This window comes from Macaca thibetana, chromosome 14, assembly GCF_024542745.1.
Source record: "Macaca thibetana thibetana isolate TM-01 chromosome 14, ASM2454274v1, whole genome shotgun sequence".
Lineage (NCBI taxonomy): Eukaryota > Metazoa > Chordata > Mammalia > Primates > Cercopithecidae > Macaca > Macaca thibetana.
The window spans coordinates 16,266,372-16,285,905 of NC_065591.1; the positions used below are offsets into that span (position 1 = coordinate 16,266,372).

Here is a 19,534-nt window from a genome sequence, read left to right on the forward strand (position 1 = left end):
ATTTGTTTTTATATTTGTTGAGTTGTTTAAGTTCCTTATAAATTCTGGATATTAGACTCTTGTTAGATGCATAGTTTGTGAATATTTTCTTCTGTTTTGTAGGTTGTCTGCTTACTCTGTTGACATATAAAATATATATACACACACACACACACACACATATATATATAAACTGTGCAGAAGCTCTTTAATTTAATTAGGTCCTACTTGTCAAATGTTTTTTATTTATTTATTTATTTATTTATTTATTATTATTATTATTATACTTTAAGTTGTAGGGTACATGTGCATAACATGCAGGTTTGTTACATATGTATACTTGTTGTCAAATGTTTTTTTTGTTGCAATTGCTTTTGAAGACTTAGTCATAAATTATTTCGCAAGGCTGATGTCCAGAATGGCATTTCTCTGGTTTTCTTCTAGGATTTCTATAGTTTGAGGCCTTAGATTTAAATCTTTAACCTATCTTGAATTAGTTTTTGTGTCTGGTGAAAGGTAGGGTCTGGTTTCATTTTTTGGCATATGGCTAGCTAGCCAGTTATCCCAGCACAATTTATTAAATAGGAAGTCCTTTCTCCATTGCTTACTTCTGTTGACTTCATCGAAGATCAGATGGCTGTATGTGTGTAGCTTTGTTTCTAGGTTCTCTATTCTGTTCCATGGGTCTATGTTTCTGTTTTTGTTCTAGTACCACACTGTTTTGGTTACTGTAGCCTTATAGTATGTTTTGAAATGGGTAATGTGATGTCTCCAGTTTTGTTCTTTTTGCTAAGGATTGCTTTGGCTATTTGGGCTCTTTTGTGGTTTCATATAACTTTTAGAATAGTTTTTCTAATTCTGTAAAAAAATGGCATCACTAGTTTGATAGAAATAGCATTGAATTTGTAGATTGCTTGGGATAGTATGGCCATTTTAATGATATTGATTATTCTTATCCATGAGCATGAACTGCTTTTTCATTTGTTTGTGTCATTCTGATTTCTTTGGGTAATATTTTGTAATTCTCTTTGTAGAGATATTTCATCTCCTTGGTTAGATGTATTCTTAAGTATTTTATTATTTTTTTGGTGGCTAGTGTAAATGGGATTGCATTCTTAAATTTGGCTTTCAGCTTGAACTTTATTGGTATATGAAAATGCTACTAATTTTTGAATATTGATTTTGTAACTTAAAACTTTACTAAAGTCATTTATCAGTTTCAGGAGCCCTTTGGCAGAGTCTGGAGTTTTCTAGATATAGAATCATATTGTCCACAAAGAGAGATAGTTTGATTCTTTTTCTGTTTAGATGCCTTTTGTTTCTTTCTCTTGCCTGGTTACTCTACTTAAGACTTCCAGTACTATGTTTAATAGGGATGGTGAGAGTGAACATTCCTGCCTTGTTCTAGTTCTCAAGGGGGAATGCTTCCAGTTTTTGCTCATTCATTATAATGTTGGCTGTGACTTTGTCACAGATGGCACTTATTTTGAGATATATTGCTTTGATGCCTAGTTTGTTGAGTGTTTTTATTATAAAGGGACGTAGGATTTTATTAAAGGATTTTTCTGCATCTATTGAAATGATCATATGGTTTTTGTTTTAAATCCTATTGACGTGGCGAATCACATTTAATAATTTGTATATTTTGAGCCAAACTCGCATTCCAAGAATGATGCCTATTTGATCATGGTGAATTAACTTTTGATGTGCTCTTCAATTCGATTTGCTAGTATTTCATTGTTGGCTTTGCATCTACGTTCATCAGGGATATTTGCCTGTAGTTTTATTTTATTTTATTGTGTTTTGTCTTTGCTAAGTTTTGGTATCAGGGTAATTGTGGCTTCATAGAATGAGTTACAAAGGAGTTCTTCCTCTTCAATGTTTTGAAATAGTTTCAATAGCATTGGTATCATCTCTTCTTTTTACATCTAGCAGAATTTGACTGCAAATTTGTCTTGTCTGGGCCCCTTTTTGGATGGCACTTGGCTTTCACTTCAGAACTTGATATTGGTTCATTCAGAGTTTCAGTTTCTTCCTGATTAAATCTTGGGAGGTTGTGTGTTCCGGGAATTTATCTATTTCCTCTAGATGTTCTAGTTTATTTGCATAGAAGTGTTCATAATAGTCTCTGAGGATCTTTTGTATTTCTGTGGGATTGGTTATAATGTCACCTTTGTCTTTTCTGGTTGTGATTACTTGGATCTTTCCTTTTTTTTTTTTCTTTGCGAATCTAGGTAGAAGCCTACCAATTTTATTGATTATTTAAAAAAAAACAAGTTTTGGTTTCATTGATTCTTTGTCTCAATTTTGGGGTCTCAATTTCGTTCAGTTCTGTTCTGATTTTAGTTATTTTTTTTCTTCTGCTAGCTTTGAGATTGGTTGGGTTTTATTTTTCTAATTGCTCTAGGTGTGATGTTAGATGGTTAATTTGAGATTTTTCTACATGCTCCCTATTTTAGAAACATTAAGTTTTGGCAGATTAGCTGTGCTGGTTGCTTTGTTGTGTCGAGTTTTAACAACTGTGTCTAATTTAACAAAACTTTTTTCCTATCACTTTTAAAGCTTCTTTTACTTCCTTATTTCTCAAGCTATAGATTAAAGGATTCAACATGGGAATAACAGTGCCAGAAAATATAGAGGCTACTTTCATATTCTCCTGAGAATTATTAGACTGAGGCTGTAAGTACATGTAAGAGAGTGTCCTATAGAAAATGGTTACTACTGTCAGGTGTGAGGCACATGAGGAGAAGGATTTTTTTCCTCCTTGCAGTAGAAGACATTTTCAGGATGGTGACCATAATGTAGATGTAGGAAAAGATGATGACCAACCCATTGAACATCAAGTTAAATCCCACAAAGACAACATCTAGAATGTTGATGTCAATGTTGGACTATGAAAGGGCAAGAATTGGGGGACCATCACAGAAAAAGTGATTGATGTTATTGGACTTGCAGAAGGACAGAGAAAATGTAAAACTTGTACGTACAGAGGCATTTATTGAGCCCGTAATATATGAACCAGCTACCAATTGGATGTAGACTGTTTGGGACATGATCATGGGATAGTGAAGCAACATAACGATCCATTGCCATAATAGCCAGGAGATAACAGTCACTGGTTGCAAATGTTGCATAAACTAAGAATTGTATCACACAGCCCTAAAACGATATCAAATTCTTTTCTTCTGTGAAGCTTTGGAGCATCTTGGGAGTGATAGCAGAAGTGTAACAGATATCAACAAAAGCCAAATTTTGTAGGAAAAAAGTACATGGGTGTTTGAAGTCTGGAGTCAGTCTTGATGAGTAAGATAATTCCAACATTTCCTACCAGGTAGGTCACATAGATCAGAAGAAGTACAATGAAAAGGACATGCCGAAATTCCTGTTGGACACCAAATCCCAGAAGATGGAATTCAGTCACTTCAGTGCAACTTTACATCCCAGGGATGAAGCCTACTTGATCATGGTGGATAAGCTTTTTGATGTGCTGCTGGATTCAGTTTACCAGTATTTTATTGAGGATTTTTGCATTAACATTCATCAGGGCTATTGGCCTGAAGTTTTCTTTTGTTGTTGTATCTCTGCCAGGTTTTGATATCAGGATGATACTGGCTTTATAAAATGAGTTATGGAGGAATCTCTCCTTTTCAATTGTTTGGAATAGTTGCAGTAGAAGTGGTACCAGCTCCTCTTTGTACCTCTGGTAGAATTCAGTTGTAAATCTGTCTGGTCCTGGGCTTTTTGTGGTTGTTGTTGTTGGTAGGCTATTTATACTGCCTCAATTTCAGAACTTACTATTGGTCTATCAGGGATTCGATTTCTTCCTGGTTTAGTCTCAGGAGGGTGTTATGTGTCCAGGAATTTATCCATTTCTTCTAGATTTTCTAGTTTATGTGCATATAGGTGTTTGTAGTATTCTCTGATGGTTGTTTGTATCTCTGTGGGGTCAGCAGGATATCCCCCTTATCATTTCTGAGGGTATCTATTTTATTCTTCACTCTTTTCTTCCTTATTAATCTAGCTAGTGGTCTATTTTATTAATTTTTTTTCAAAGAACCAGTTCCTGGATTCATTGATTTTTACAGGGTTTTTAATGTCTCTGTCTCCTTCAGTTCTGCTCTGATCTCGGTTATTTCTTGTCTTCTGCTAGCTTTCGGGTTTGTTTCCTTTTGGTTCTCTAGTTCGTTTAGTCATGATATTAGGTTGTACATTTGAGATCTTTCTAGCCTTTTGATGTGGTCATTTAGTGCTGTAAATCTCCCTCTTAACATCACCTTAGCTGCATCTCAGAGATTCTGGTACCTCATCTCTTCGTTCTCATTAGATTCAAAGAACTTCCTGATTTCTGCCTTAATTTCATTACTTACCCAGTAAATCAATAAATGTAATTTATCATATAAACAGAACTAAAGACAAAAACTACATAATTATTTCAATAGATGCAGAAAAGGCCTTCAATAATCAACATCTCTTCATGTTAAAATTCTCAATAAACTATGTATTGAGGGAGCATACCTCAAAATAATAAAGTCATACGTGACAAACCTACAGCCAATATTATACTGAATGGGCAAAAGCTGGAAATGTTCTTGAAAACTGGCACAAGACAAGGATGCCCTGTCTCACCACTCCTATTCAATATAGTATTGGAAGCTCTGGCCAGGGCAATCAGTCAAGAAAAAAATAAAGCGTATTCAAATAGGAGGAGAGGAAGTCAAATTGTCTTTGTTTGCAGATGACATATTTCTATATCTAAAAAACCCCATCGTCTCAGGCCAAAAGCTTCTTATTCTGATAAGCAACTTCAGCAAAGTCTCAGGATACAAAATCAATGTGCGAAAGTCACAAGCATTCCTATACACCAACAACAGGCAAGCAGAGAGCCAAATCATGAAGTCCCATTCACAATTGCTACAAAGATAACAAAATACCTAGGAACACAGGTAATAAAGGAAATCAAGGAACTCTTCAAGGAGAACTAGAAACCACTGCTCAAGGAAATCAGAGAGGACACAAACAAATGGAAGAACATTCTATGCTCATGGGTAGGAAGAATCAATATTATGAAAATGGTCATACTGCCCAATTTATACATTCAATGCTATTACCATTACACTCCCATTGAAATTCTTCACAGAATTAGAAGAAACTATTTTAAAATTCATATGGAACAACAACAAAAAAAGTGCCAGAATAGCCAAGACAATGCTAAGCAAACAGAACAAAGCTGGAGGCATCACCCTACTTGACTTTAATCTGTACTACCAGGCTCTAGTAACCCAAGTAACCCAAACATCATGGTATTAGTTAAAAAAAATAAAAAAAAAAAAAAAAGCAGGCACATAGATCAATGGAACAAAATAGAGAACTCAGAAATAAGACTGCACACCTACAACCGTCTGATTTTTGACAAACCTGACAAAAGCAATGGGGAAAGAATTCCTTATTTAATAAATGGTGGTGGGAGAACTGGCTAGCCATATGCAGAAAATGGAAACTGGACCCCTTCCTTACACCCTATACAAACATAAACTCAAGATGGATTAAAGACTTAAATGTAAAACCCCAAACTACAAAAACTCTAGAAGAAAATCTAGGCAGTACCATTCAGGAGATAAGCATGGGCAAATATTTCATGAAGAAAACACCAAAAGCAATTTTGACAAAAGCAAAAATTGACAAATGGAATCCAGTTCAACTAAAGAGCTTTAGGACAGCAAAAGAAACTATCATCAGAGTGAAGGGACAATAGAAAGAATTGGGGAAAAGTTTTGCGGTCTGTCCATCTGACAAAGATCTAATATCCAGTCTACAAGGAACTTAAAATTACAAGCAAAAAACAAACAACCCCATTAAAAAGTGGGCAAAGGATGTGAACAGATACTTCTCAAAAAAAGACATACATGAGGCCAATAAACATACGAAAAAAAAGCTCAGTATTGCTGATAACTAACAAAATGCAAATAAAAACCACATTGAGATAGCATCTTATGCCAATCAGAGTGGCAATTATTAAAAAATCAGAAAACAACAGACGTTGGTGAGGTTGCAGAGATAAAGGAATTCTTTTATACTGTTGGTGGGAGTGTAAATTAATTCAACTATTTGGAAGTTAGTGTGATGGTCACTCAAAGACCTAGAGGCAGAAATACCATTTGACCCAGCAATCCCATTACTGGATATATACCCAGAGGAATATAAATCATTCTATTATAAAGATGCATGCACACATATATTCATTGCAGTACTATTCACATAGCAAAGACATGGAATCAACCCAAATGCCTATCAATGATAGACTGGGATTAAAAAAAATTACACCCAGTGAAATACTGGTGGACAAGGAACAAGATTATGTCCTTTGCAGAAACATGGATGGCGTTGGAAGCCATTATCTTCAGGAAAACTAACACAGGAACAGAAAACCGAACACCACATGTTCTCACTTATAAGTGAGAGGTGAATAATGAGAAAACATGAACACATTTCAGGGAACAATACAGATTGGGGCCTGTTGTTGGGTGTGGGTGTAGGGAGAGCATCAGGAAGACTAGCTAATGGATGTTGAGCTTAATACCAAGGTGATGGGATGATCTGTGCAGGAAACTACCAATGCACACATTTACCTATGTAACAAACCTGCACATTGTGAACATGTACCCCTGAACTTAAAATAAAAATTAAAAGGAAAATAAAGAATCCCTCCTGTCCAAAAATATATGTAGATTGTGGACTCTTTGAAAAATCACACTCTTTCTCACTCCTACTGTCTCTTGCTTCCATTGTCTATATTTATTCATGGATAATTGCCAGAAAGTGTGCACAGCAAATTCAAGTACAGTTATTCATGGATGTGGGATTAGGTGAAAAAGAACATTATTTTCCAAACTTATAAACTTCTGAACTTCTACTTTCACTTTTACAATGGGAATTTATGACCATTATTTTTCTAAAAATGAAGAAAACAATGTATGTTTTCTTGATATGCTACAGTTGCCTTCCATTTTTAAAATTAACTGTTCTTTTTCTTTCTTGTTTCTCTTTTTTTTCCCTGCATTTCTGTGCGTCACTTAAACTTTTTCTTATAATCCCATTTTGATGCATCTATAGTGATATTTTTTTGTGGTGTTTTTATTAGATATCTTTGTATAGCATTTTTAGTGGCTTCTTTAGGTGTTGCATTATATGGGCATACCTTGTTTTATTGTGCTTTACCTGTATTGTTGTATTTTTTAAATAAATTAAAGGTTTGTGGCAATCCTGCATTAAGCAAGTCTATTAGCACCATTTTCCAGCAGCATGCACCCATTTAGTGTTGTTGTGTCAGCATTTTTAGCAATAAAGTATTTTTTAGTTAAGCCATATAGTTTTTTTAGACATAATGCTATTGCACATTTAATAGACTACAGTATAGTGTAAACTTTTATATGCACTGGGAAACCAAAAAATTTGTATGACTTGCTTTATTGTGATAGTCACCTAATTGAGGTGGTCTGGAACTGAACCTATAATATCTCTGAGGTATGCCTGTAAATCATAATTGCAGTCCATTTTATCAGTTTGAGTGAAGCGTGGAAACCTTACGTCCTTTTTAACATCTTTACCCTTTCACACTTATAATTGTCTTAAATAATTCTTCTGCATACACTGAGTACCACATTAGATAGTGTTATAATTTTTGCTTCAACTCTCAAACATAATTTTAAAAACTCAAAAGAGAAGAAAAGTTTGTTATATTTTACTCTTTAAACCTTTCTTACTTTCTGATGTTTCATGTATCTTTCATTTAATAACAAATAAAAGAAAGAGTATGGCAGAATGGAAAGAAAAATGACACAATTATATTCTGTGTACTAAAAAACTCACCTCAAATATAGTAACACATGTAGCTTTGAAATAAAAAGAAGGAAAGAATATATCATGCAAACACAAATTAAGAGAATGAAAGTGTGGCTATATAAATGTTAGACAAAGTATATTTCACAGCAAAAAATATTACCAGGACAAAGACAGACATTACTTAATAAAAATGTTAATCCATCATGAAGAAATAGCAATCCTAAATGTGTAGGCACCAAAAAAGTGGGCTACAATATATATAAAGGAAAAAATAATAAACTGAGTTGAGGTAAAGACAAATATACAATTATAGTTGAAGAATTTAATATTTCTTTCTCAGCAATTTATGGAACAACTAGACAGAAAATCAGCAAGGATATAGAAGAACCCAGCACCCACCATCAACCAACAGGATGTCATTGAAAAAAAAAAAGAATTACCTTTAAAAAAATTAGTTATACAACAGTCCACCTCACATGAGTAGAATACATGTTTTTTCCAGCACTTGCAGAATGTGTATCAAGAGAGATTGTATATAATCTATATAATTTTAGAAGAATAGAATTCACAGTGTGTGTTCCTGACTACAAAGAAATTGAAGGAGATATAAACCACAGAAATGTAACAGGAAATTCTCCAGGCATTTGGAAACAGAATAACACATTTATAAACAATCTTTGGGTCAAAGAGGCAGTCACAAGGGAAATACAAAATATTGAACTTAATAAAAATACAGTACTTAAAATTTATGGGGTACGGTTAAATCAATGTTTAGTGGACAACATAGAATACTAGATGCTTATATTTTAAAAAAGAAAAAGGCTGAAATCAATAATCTAAGCCTCTACTTCAAAAATGTAGAAAAAGAAGAACAAAACAAATCCAAAGCAAGCGGAAGAAGGAGAATAGTAAGGCTAAGATCAGAATTCAATGAATTAGACACAGAAAAGCAATGGAAAGAAAACTGTGAGACGAGAGAGAGGCTCGTTTTAAAGACAATAAAACTGACAAACCTCCAGAAAGTTTACATCATTATACCTGATGTAAATGACAAGCTGATGGGTGCTGACGAGTTGATGGGTGCAGCACGCCAACATGGCACAAGTATACATATGTAACAAACCTGCATGTTATGCACATGTACCCTAGAACTTAAAGTATATATATAAAAAAAAAGATAAAAGAGAAAAGATGCAAATTACGAAGTCCAGAAAAACAGGGATATCACTACAGACCCTGCAGACACAAAAAGAGAATAAGAGAATACTACAAACATCTATACACATATTAATTTGACAACTGAAATGACATAAATAAATTGAAAAGTATAAGCTAACCCATATGAAATTGATAATTTGAGTAACCCTACAGCCATGAAGAAAATAGAATTTATAACGTAAAAACTTCCTTTTAACAATATCACAGCATAATTCACTAAATGTTTAAAAAAGAATTAACTTCAATTCTATACAATTTCTTTCAGAAAACAGATGTGGAAAGAACAGTTCTTAACTTATTCTATGAATCCAGTATTACCCTGTTAGCAAAAGCAGACAAAGTGGCACACACAAAAAACAAGACCATAGCCCAATATTTTTAATGACTATAGATGCAAAAATCTTTAACAAAATATTAGCAAATAGAATTCAGTGATATGTAAAAAATTATACGCAGTGACCAAGTTGGGTATATTACAGGTCCAAAGGAGAAAAATCACAGGTTCATATAAATAGATGAACATTATGAATTTGATGAAATTCAACATCTACTCATGATTTAAAAAATGCAGAACACTAGGAAAATAGGGCAACTTCCTCAACTTGATGAATAATATCTACAGGAAAACCTATAGCTAACATCCTACTTTATAATAGTTGCTAACTGAATGCTTGCCCCTAAAACTGGGAACAGATGGGAGAGAATATTCACTTTCCCCAGTGCTGTTCAACATAGTTGGGGAAGTTCTACTTAGTGAAGGAAGAATAGGCATAAAAGTCATACAGATCAGAAAGGAAGAAATAAAACTGTCATTTGTAGATGACATGATGGTATATGTAGAATATTCCAATAATATACCAAAAACTTCTGGAAGTAACAAGTGAGTTCAGAAAAGTTACAGAATACAAGATAGTTATAAAAAAGCAATAGTATTTCCATATTAGCATTAAACATGTGGGAACTGGAATAAACACAGTACCACTGATAATGTTCAAAAAATGAAATACTTAAGTATAAATCTAACAGAACCAATATAGTACTTGATGATGAACATTACAATGTGCTGATGGAAGAAATCAAAGAAGATCTAAATAAAGATATATTGCATGTTCTCACTCATAGGTGGGAACTGAACAATGAGATCACTTGGACTCAGGAAGGGAAACATCACACACCGGGGCCTATCATGGGGAGGGGGGAGGGGGGAGGGATTGCATTGGGAGTTATACCTGATGTAAATGACGAGTTGATGGGTGCTGACGAGTTGATGGGTGCAGCACACCAACATGGCACAAGTATACATATGTAACAAACCTGCACGTTATGCACATGTACCCTAGAACTTAAAGTATAATAATAATAAATAAATTTTTAAAAAAAAAAAGGTTACTAAAAGAAACAGGAAAAAAAAATATGTAGACTTTCAGATTATTTATTAAATTCAACATGGCCAAATTCAGCAGGAGCAACAATAGGTATACTATACCCAAGAATCTTCTGAATACTGGAATTTAGTACCTTTCAAATCTGCAATTAAAGATAATCTCTGTTGTGATCTAAAAAAAAAAAAAAAAAAAAAAGATATATTGCATTTGGGAATTATAAGACTCAATATAATGGTGTCTGTTCTCCCCATATTGATGTACAGGTTTAACAAAAGTGCAATCAATATCTGAGCATAGTTATTTTCAGTATGTGGAAAAGAATATTCTAAATTTATAGGGAAGAGCAAAGAAGTTAGAATAGCTGACAGAGTTCTAAAAAAGAAGAAAAAAATGAGATGAATCACTTTACCTAACATTGAGAGTTTTTATATATCAACAGTAATTAACACTGTGGTTTTGGTGGAATGATAAATACAAAGATGGAACAAAATAGTGAACTGACAAATAGATCCACACGAGTGCAGCCGTTTGATTTTTGAGCAGGTTGAAAAACAATTCAATGGAGGAAGCCTTTTTTCAGTAAGTAGTGCTGAGACAATTGGATATTCATAGGCAAAAAAATGAACCCCAACCTAAACCCCATGCCTTATATAAAAATTAACTCAAAATGAATCATAGCTTTAAATGTAAAATATAAAACTTTAAAACTCTTTAGACAGCAATGTAAGACAAAATCTTCAGGGCAAAATTTTTAGGATAGGTCTCGTGAAGAGTTCTTAGCTATGACACCAAAAGAACAATCCCTCTCCCCCACAACAAAAACCTCAGTAATTGAATCTCATTAAAATTAAGCTTTTGCTCTGTTAAAGAGGACGAAAAAGCACACTACAGACTATCTGATAAAGGAAATGCATTTAGAGAATATATAAAGAACTCTCAAACTGAAAAAAAATCAAATTAGAAAACGAATGAATGACATGAGTGACATTTTACCAAAAAGTGCTATATGGATGGTAAATAAGCACATGAAAAGGTGTCCAACATCATTAGCCATTAGGGAAATGCAAAGTAAAAACAAAATGAGATATCACTACACTGCAAGTGAGGTATCACTGCAGAATGGCTAAAATGAAAAAGCAAAGACAATAGCAAATGCTGGCAAAGACATAGTAACTAGGTCTCTTATACATTGCTGGTGAAAATGGTGGTCATTCTGGAAAATAGTTTGGCAGTTGCATAGATAGCTAGACATACACTTACTATACAACCCAGTCCTTGGACTTGTGGGCAATTATATTTGCATAAAACTTATATTCACACAAAATCCTGTACAAAATTTTTTGTAACATTTATATTGGTAGTAGCCAAAAACTATCAACAATCAAATGCCCTGTGATAAGCGAACGGTTTAGCATATTGTGGCACATCCATACTATGGAATATTACTCAAAATAAAAGAGGAATAAACTATTGATAAATGCAGAAACTGGGATGAATCTCAAGGGCATTATTGTGAGTGTAAAAAGTCAACATCAAAAGGTCGTATACTATGTAATTCGAGTTACAAATATTATCAAAATGACAAAATTATAGAAATACAGAACAGATTGGTGATTGCTAGAGGTTGGGGTGGTTAGTGGAGGGGTGTGGTATGACCAGAAGGGGTAGCACAAAGGAGATATGTAGAATCTGAGATCTGTGATCGAACAAGTCTGTATCTAAACTGCAGTGGTAGCTACACAAATCTACACACATATGAAATGGCATAGAGCTATACATACAATTGTCTCAGCATCAAAATCCTGTTTTGATGTCATATTATAATTATGTAAGATTGAACCATTGAGGGAAAAGTGAGTGAAGGATATATGAGACTTCTCCCTATTATCTTTGAAACTTCCTGTGAATCTATATTTCCTAATAAAAAGTTTAAAAATGAAGGCCAAAAAATAGGGTCTGTTGTGCAGTGATGTGAGGTTTAAGTGAGGAAATTTATGTAAATTCCCAACACGGGGCTGAGAATGGAAGGTATGCCCAGCAAATGACTTTAAAAACAATGCAAATAATACGTTAAAGGCATATTGTATTGGTTACTTCATTGATCAGTCGATTGATGGATTCATTCAATTGTTTGTTCATTCATATTCTTTCCCAGGTAATACTCAGCTGAATCAAACTACCAGGGATGAAATAATTCCTCCTGGTTTTGAGGTGAAACATGCTGGGGATGTGATTAACCTTTTGCTCCAAAATTTCCACCATGCACTGGCATGATACATGGCAGACTTTGAACAAAATGCTATTTGCTTTGTTTTACTTACGTTGAGGTTGCCTACACATTCTCTTTTGGCAGCTGGCACTGATTGCTCACCAAGGTCTGTCTTTTCAGTTCGTCCTCATCAGCGAGAATATAGCCAGGGCATGAGAGATCAATACCCACTCCCTGGAGAACCTGAGGTTCCAGGAGCTCAGATGTAATTTGGAAAAACAATGTTTGCTAGTTATTTTCTGCTGAAGCAAAGTTAAGCTCTCCAGGGGGAACAAAATTCTTGTTTTAATGCCATCAGGGACTTTTTGCCTTCATTTTTGAGAACTGCCCTGCTACTGACAATTTATTTTTAACCTTCTTCCTCCCTTTTATTCTTCTCTTTCTTCATTCTTTTTTCTTTCTTCCTGCTTTTATGTCTTACCCTCACCTTCTCTTTTTTTGAGTGTGAGGGATAAATAACAAACCATCTACATGGTAAAAAACTCAGAAATATGAAAGTGTATGGAGTATAAACCATGTCCCCACCTATCCCTTGATTTCTGATCTTCATTTTCCTTCCCTGGGGATCACCACTGTTACAAGCTCTTGTTGTTCTTCCGGACATACAAGACTTGCCTTGCATTTGAAAACATATTTTGTTCATATACTTTACTCCACCTGCAACAAAGACAATGTATGTCTTATTCACACGTATTATTCACATTTTTGGGGGTGATTTGTCTCCATCAGTATGAAGAGAGAAGCCTCACTCTTTTTATTGGTTATATTATATTTTATTGAACAGTTGCATTCATTACTCTGTTTAATTAGACTCTTTCCCCCACCTGTTGGTGACATTTAGGTTGTTTTCAATATTTTACTAATATAAACAATGTTACTGTAAATTATTGTGAATATATCTGTAGGTTTAAAAGGTATTTTGGAGAGAAAACTGAGTAAAGGGTATAATAATGATAACTTTTGATACTTATTGCTCAGCTACCCTCCAGAGGCTGTACCAATTTATACTACTTCTACCAAATCTAGTGACTATTTCCTTAAATTTTAATAGACAATTAGAAAACTTTTATTAAAATTTGTTATTTTTATAAGTGAAAAATAATATATTTTGTTTGCCCTTTTCTCATATGAAACAGGTTGATATCGTTTTATATTTCTCAGAATAATTTTTTTTATTTTATGTGAATTATCTGTTATATATGTTGCCATCTAAAAAAGTATTTTGTTTTAAAATTGGTATTTTCAGTTAAGTACCCTCCTTTATAAGAGTTGATATTTGGTTTATTTATATCTCAATATTAATTTTTTTACTTTACTTTTGCTGTGCAGAAAAGTTTGATTTTTATGTGGACAAACACACACACACACACACACACACACATAAATGTATGTATTTACACTGATATGGTTTGGCTCTATGTACCCACCCAAATTTCAACTCAAATTGTAATCCCCTTGTGTCAAGTGAAGGACCTTGTGGGAGGTGATGGGATTATGGGCGAAGTTTCCCCCATGCTGTTCTCGTGGTAGTGGGTGATACGTTTGGCTTTGTCCCCACCCAAATATCATCTTGAATTCCCATGTCTTGGGGGAGGGACCTGGTGGGAGGTAATTGAATCATGGGGGCAGGTCTTTCCCATGCTGTTCTCGTGATAGTGAATGCATCTTATGAGAGCTGATGGTTGTAAAAATGGGAGTTTCCCTGGACAAGCTCTCTCTCTTTGCTTGCTGCCATCCATGTAAGACGTGACTTACTCCTACTTGCCTTCTGCCATGATTGTGAGGCCTCCCCAGCCACGTGGAACTTCAGGTCCATTAAACCTCTTTCTTTTAAAAATTGCCAAGTCTAGGGTATGTCTTTATCAGTGGTGTGAAAACAGACTAATACAGTGAGTGAGTTCTCTTGCAATCTGATGGTTTAAAAAAGTGTTTGGCAGTTTTCCCCTGCACTCTTCTCTCTTGCCTGCTGCCATGTAAGACATGCCTCACTTTCCCTTTGTTTTCTGCTATGATAGTAAGTTTCCTGAGGTCTCCCCAGTCATGAGAAGCTGTGAGTCAATTAAACCTCTTTACTTTATAGATTACCCAGTCTTGGGTAGTTTCTTGATAGCAGTGTGAAAATGGATTAATTCATACATACATTCACACACACATGCACACACACAAACACATATAATTTTTTAAAAATTTCAACTTTTATTTTAAATACAGGAGGTACATGTGCAGGTTTGTTACATGAATATATTGTACTCAAGTAGTGAGCATACAACCCAATAGGTAGTTTTTCAACCCATACCCTCTTCCCTTCCTGTCCCCTAGTAGTCTCCAGAGTCTATTATTTCCACATTTATGTCCATATGTGATCAATGTTTAGTTCCCACTTATAAATGAGAACATGCAGTATTTGGTTTTCTGTTCTAGCATTAATTCACTTAGGATTATGGCCTCCGGCTCCATCCATGGTGCTAAAAAAGACATAATTTCATTATTTTTAATGGCTGCATAGTATTCCATAGTTTATTTGTACCACGTTTTCTTTATTCAATTCACCACTGATGGGCGTGAAGGTTGATTTCATGTCTTTGCTATTGAGAATAGCATGGTGATGAACATATGAGTGCCTGTGTCTTTTTGGTATACACCAGTAGTGGGATTGCTGGGTCAAATGGTAGCTCTGTTTTATGTTGTTGGAAATCACCAGACTGCTTTCCACAGTGGCTGAACTAATTTACATTTCCAACAGTCTATAAGCATTTCCTTTTCTCCACAACCTGGCAAGCATCTGTTGTCTTTTGACTTTTTAATAGTAGCCGTTCTAACTGGTTTGAGATTTTATCTCATTGTGGTTTTGATTTACATTTCTCTGATGATTAGTGATATTGAAAATTTTTATTCATGTTTGTGGGCTGCATATTTTTTTTTTCTTTTGAGAAGAGTCTGTTCATGTTCTTTGCCCACTTTTTAATGAGGTTGTTTATTTTTTGCGTATAAATTTGTTTAAATTCCTTACAGATTGTTGATATAGACCTTTGTTGGATGTATCGTTTGTGAATATTTTCTCCCATCCTGTAGGTTGTCTGTTTACTCTATTGATAGTTTATTTTGCTGTGAAGAAGATTTTTAATTGGGTCTCACTCGTCAGTTTTTGTTTTTTTTTCAGTTGCTTTTGAAGACTTTGCCAAAATTTTTTTGCCAAGTCTGATGTTGAGAAAGGGTATTTTCTAGGTTTTCTTTAAGGATATTCATAGTTTGAGGTCTTACATTTAAATATTTAATCAATTTTGAGTAATTTTTGTATATGGTGAAATCAATCTTCTGTATTTGGCTAGCCAGTTATTCTAGTACCACTTATTGAATAGGAAGTTCTTTCTGCATTGCTTATTTTTGTTGGCCTTGCCAAAAAACAGATGGTTGTAGGTGGGCAGCTTTATTTCTGAGTTTTCTGTTCTGTTCCATTGATCTATGTATCTGTGATTGTGTCAAAACAGTACCATGCTGTTTTGGTTATTGTAGCCTTATAATATAGTTTGAAGTCAGATAGTGTAATACCTTCACCTTTGTTCTTTAAAGGCTGAGTACTATTTCAGAGAGAGAGAGAGAGAGAGAGAGAGAGAGAGAGAGAGAGAGAGAGAGTGTGTGTGTGTGTGTGTGTACTACCTTTTCGTTATTCATTCATTGATGGACATTTAGGTTGTTTTAATATTGTGGCTATTGTGAATAATGTTGCAAAAATATGGGCATGAAGATATCTTCTGGATATCCTGATTTAAATTCCTTTGGATAATAACCAGAAGTAGTGACTTTCTGAGGAACCTCTATACTGTTTTCCATAATGGCTGTACCAAATTACATTGCCACCAACAGTATACAAGGGTTTCCTTTACTCCACATCCCTGTAACACTTATCTTTTGTGTTTTTAATAGCAGCCATACTAACAAGCATGAAGAAGTATCTCATTGTAGTTTGACTTGCATTTCCCTGATAAGTAGTCATGTTGAGCATGGTCCCACCTTCAAATTTATTAAGGGTTCCTGGTGAGACCTACTCAGAAGGAACCCCTGACCCTTCTAGTCTTCATCAGTAGTCATGAGAGGGATAACCTTTTCTTCTTTCTTCCATTCAGGACATTCTCTGTTAAGATGTCCTGGCTTTTCACAGTTGTAACATCCACTTTGTCTTAGGAGTTTTCCCTGAATTTCTCTTCTTTCTCTGTGTCAAAACCTTATCTCCTTTGAGGGAGATCTTGGTCTAACCTTTTCCTGACTACCTCTTCCACAGTGGAAACTATGATTTTGGCTTTTTGTTTCTGCTTCTTTTCTTTTCTTACGAAGACCTTCTCAGCTTCACTCAGTAATTCCTCAATCGGTTTCTCATTCCATTCATCAGTGTTTTTGTATAGGCCAGCTCTTAGTTACAAAGTTAATCTTCAAAAGGCCTTGCCCTACTAGGTCCTCTGGATCTGATCTGGAGTATTTTCTCATTTGATCTCTGAGCCTCTATAGGAATGCAGAGGGAGTTACCTCTTTTTCTTGTTAAATCTTGAATGCCTTTGAGACATTTTGTGTGCCAGGAGTGGACTCTTTGATCCCTTTAATTATAGTTTCCTGAGGTCTTGCTTTTGGGCCCGGTCCCTGGGATCATTATTAACATTTGGGATCGACATTTGAAAATTTTTGTTCATCTGGCAAAACTTCTTGCCCGAGAGGGTGTTGCCTCTCTTAAATGGTCATGCCCCATCTCCTAATCATTCTGTTTTCTTCTCTTGTGAACAGGATATTCATGACAGATATCATTTCATCCCAGGTGTAAAATCCAGGTCCTAGGAATTGGTCCAGCTGGTCTGCTAAAATGAGGGGATCTTCTAGGAGTGAATTTATTTCCTTCTTGAAATTCTTAACTTCAGTAGTTGTAAGAGGAGCATTTACAAAGCCAATCTCTCCCTGTCCCATGAGAACTTCCCTAAGAGGGAACATGCTCGATGCCTGTTGTGTGGAAGGAATAGGGAAGTTCACAATATTCCTCTTACACTGTTCTAATTATTTTCTTAAATTTGGATTAAGGATTTAAAGGAGGAGTTGGTTCGTCTTCCCCATGGTCTCCAGGTCTCTCTTTCTCTGACCCACCTGCTGCTCCTTGATCTTCCTGTCCCCTATGTTGTGAGATATATGGAGGGGGCAAGCATGATAGGGGGTCCAGGGCTTTTTGCTGGGCAAGGGCTTTTTACTAGGTTCTTTTTCTTCTTCTTTGAGGGGGAACATGGGGACTAATTCCTTGATTCAGCTAAGAGCATACCCTGCCTTTTCTTGTGAGGATGGGGTCTTATCATTCACATAGAGAATTAAAGCTTGGCACACCCAATGCTCATCTGAGCCAAATTTAGGCCACAACACCGAAGGCTTATGAATGGGGTCTTTGGGCCAGATAAAACAGGAATACTTTATCATCTTTTGCTTTTCCTTGTCCCTGGTTAGAGGGTTGTCTCTCCAAACCTGCAGCATTCTCCCCAAAGGACTATCCAGGAAAATGTCAAAGGGATTCTCTTTGGCTCCCTCTTTCCTTTGTCCTCTAGGCCTAGAATTTCTGTTTCCCATTTTTGGTCAGTCTCTGTGTCTGAACATTTCCTTGTGTACTCAACCTCCACTACTGGAGATTTTTTTGCACACCCCGAGAATCGCTTCATCCATCCCCGGCCATTTCCCTCGCGGGAGAATGGAACTCTGCACTCACTTCGTATCTAGGACACTTCTCAGTTACACACACTTGACCTCCAAAAATGCCCAACCACTAGGGCAGTCCATATAGTCCAATTTTCCTACCTTGGCTCATGAATGAGGTTGCCTGGTTGCTGTGGTGCCTACTTTTATCCCTGTGTCTCCTCTGCTGCCTTCTGAATAACAGTCTCTGGTTTGTCTATGGCCTCTGTGGGGAGCTGGGACATCTGGAAAAAGCGGGCTGCCTAAATCAGGTGGGAGGCATCTCCCCTCTCAACTGGAGTCCCACTCCACACAGGCACAGAGATCCCAGATGAGCCCCCAAGTTTGTGAAACACATTCATCCATCCAAACCGAAGAATGGACTCGGAGACACAAACAACAGCAGAAACGAGTCTTTTAACGGTGGCCTTGGAAGATTGGGTGTCTGGTAGGCAGGCACACCTGGGGCAGTTCCAACAGGTAATTTATCTCCTAGCACACAAGTCCCTCCCCCAGTATGTCACTGGTTGAGTACTACGGGGTTACAATCTTACTGGACGTTGCCTAAGTTTCATTATCCCCCTTATTAGGTTATACCTTGGTCTCCTTCCCCACATAAGTTTCAGTTTCCCAATAATGAAACTTCTCTTTTCTGGGCTGACCCATTCTCTATATTCTGTTTGCTTATTGTGACTTTTTAGGTGCATGAACTGTGTGGTTTGTCACATCTGCAGGCTGGCTGCCAGTACTTAGATTTATCATACCTTGAAAATGGACCATTTAAAATGTTTTTTTCACAGATGTGTTTATTAGGACTTACATACAGGACACTCTTGGACAGCAGCAGGAGAGCTCTAGAGATCCATGCTTCTTTCCATCTCTAAACTGCTTTTTTTTTTTTTTTTTTTTTTTTTTTTTTTGAGGCGGAGTCTCGCTCTGTCGCCCAGGATGGAGTGCAGTGGCGCGATCTTGGCTCACTGCAAGCTCCGCCTCCCGGGTTCCCGCCATTCTCCTGCCTCAGCCTCCCGAGTAGCTGGGACTACAGGCGCCGCCACCACGCCCGGCTAATTTTTTCGTATTTTTAGTGGAGACGGGGTTTCATTGTGTTAGCCAGGATGGTCTCGATCTCCTGACCTCGTGATCCGCCCGC

At 36.0% G+C, this 19,534-nt stretch overlaps 1 protein-coding gene and 1 pseudogene across 1 annotated transcript in view; one reads left to right on the forward strand and one right to left on the reverse strand.

Annotated features, from left to right (window-relative positions):
* The window catches only part of LOC126936113 (olfactory receptor 5M1), a 270,162-nt gene that overhangs the window by 59,552 nt on the left and 191,076 nt on the right, over window positions 1-19,534 (forward strand). The window lies entirely within an intron of this gene.
* LOC126936425 (putative olfactory receptor 5AK3) lies at window positions 2,510-17,949 on the reverse strand (annotated as a pseudogene).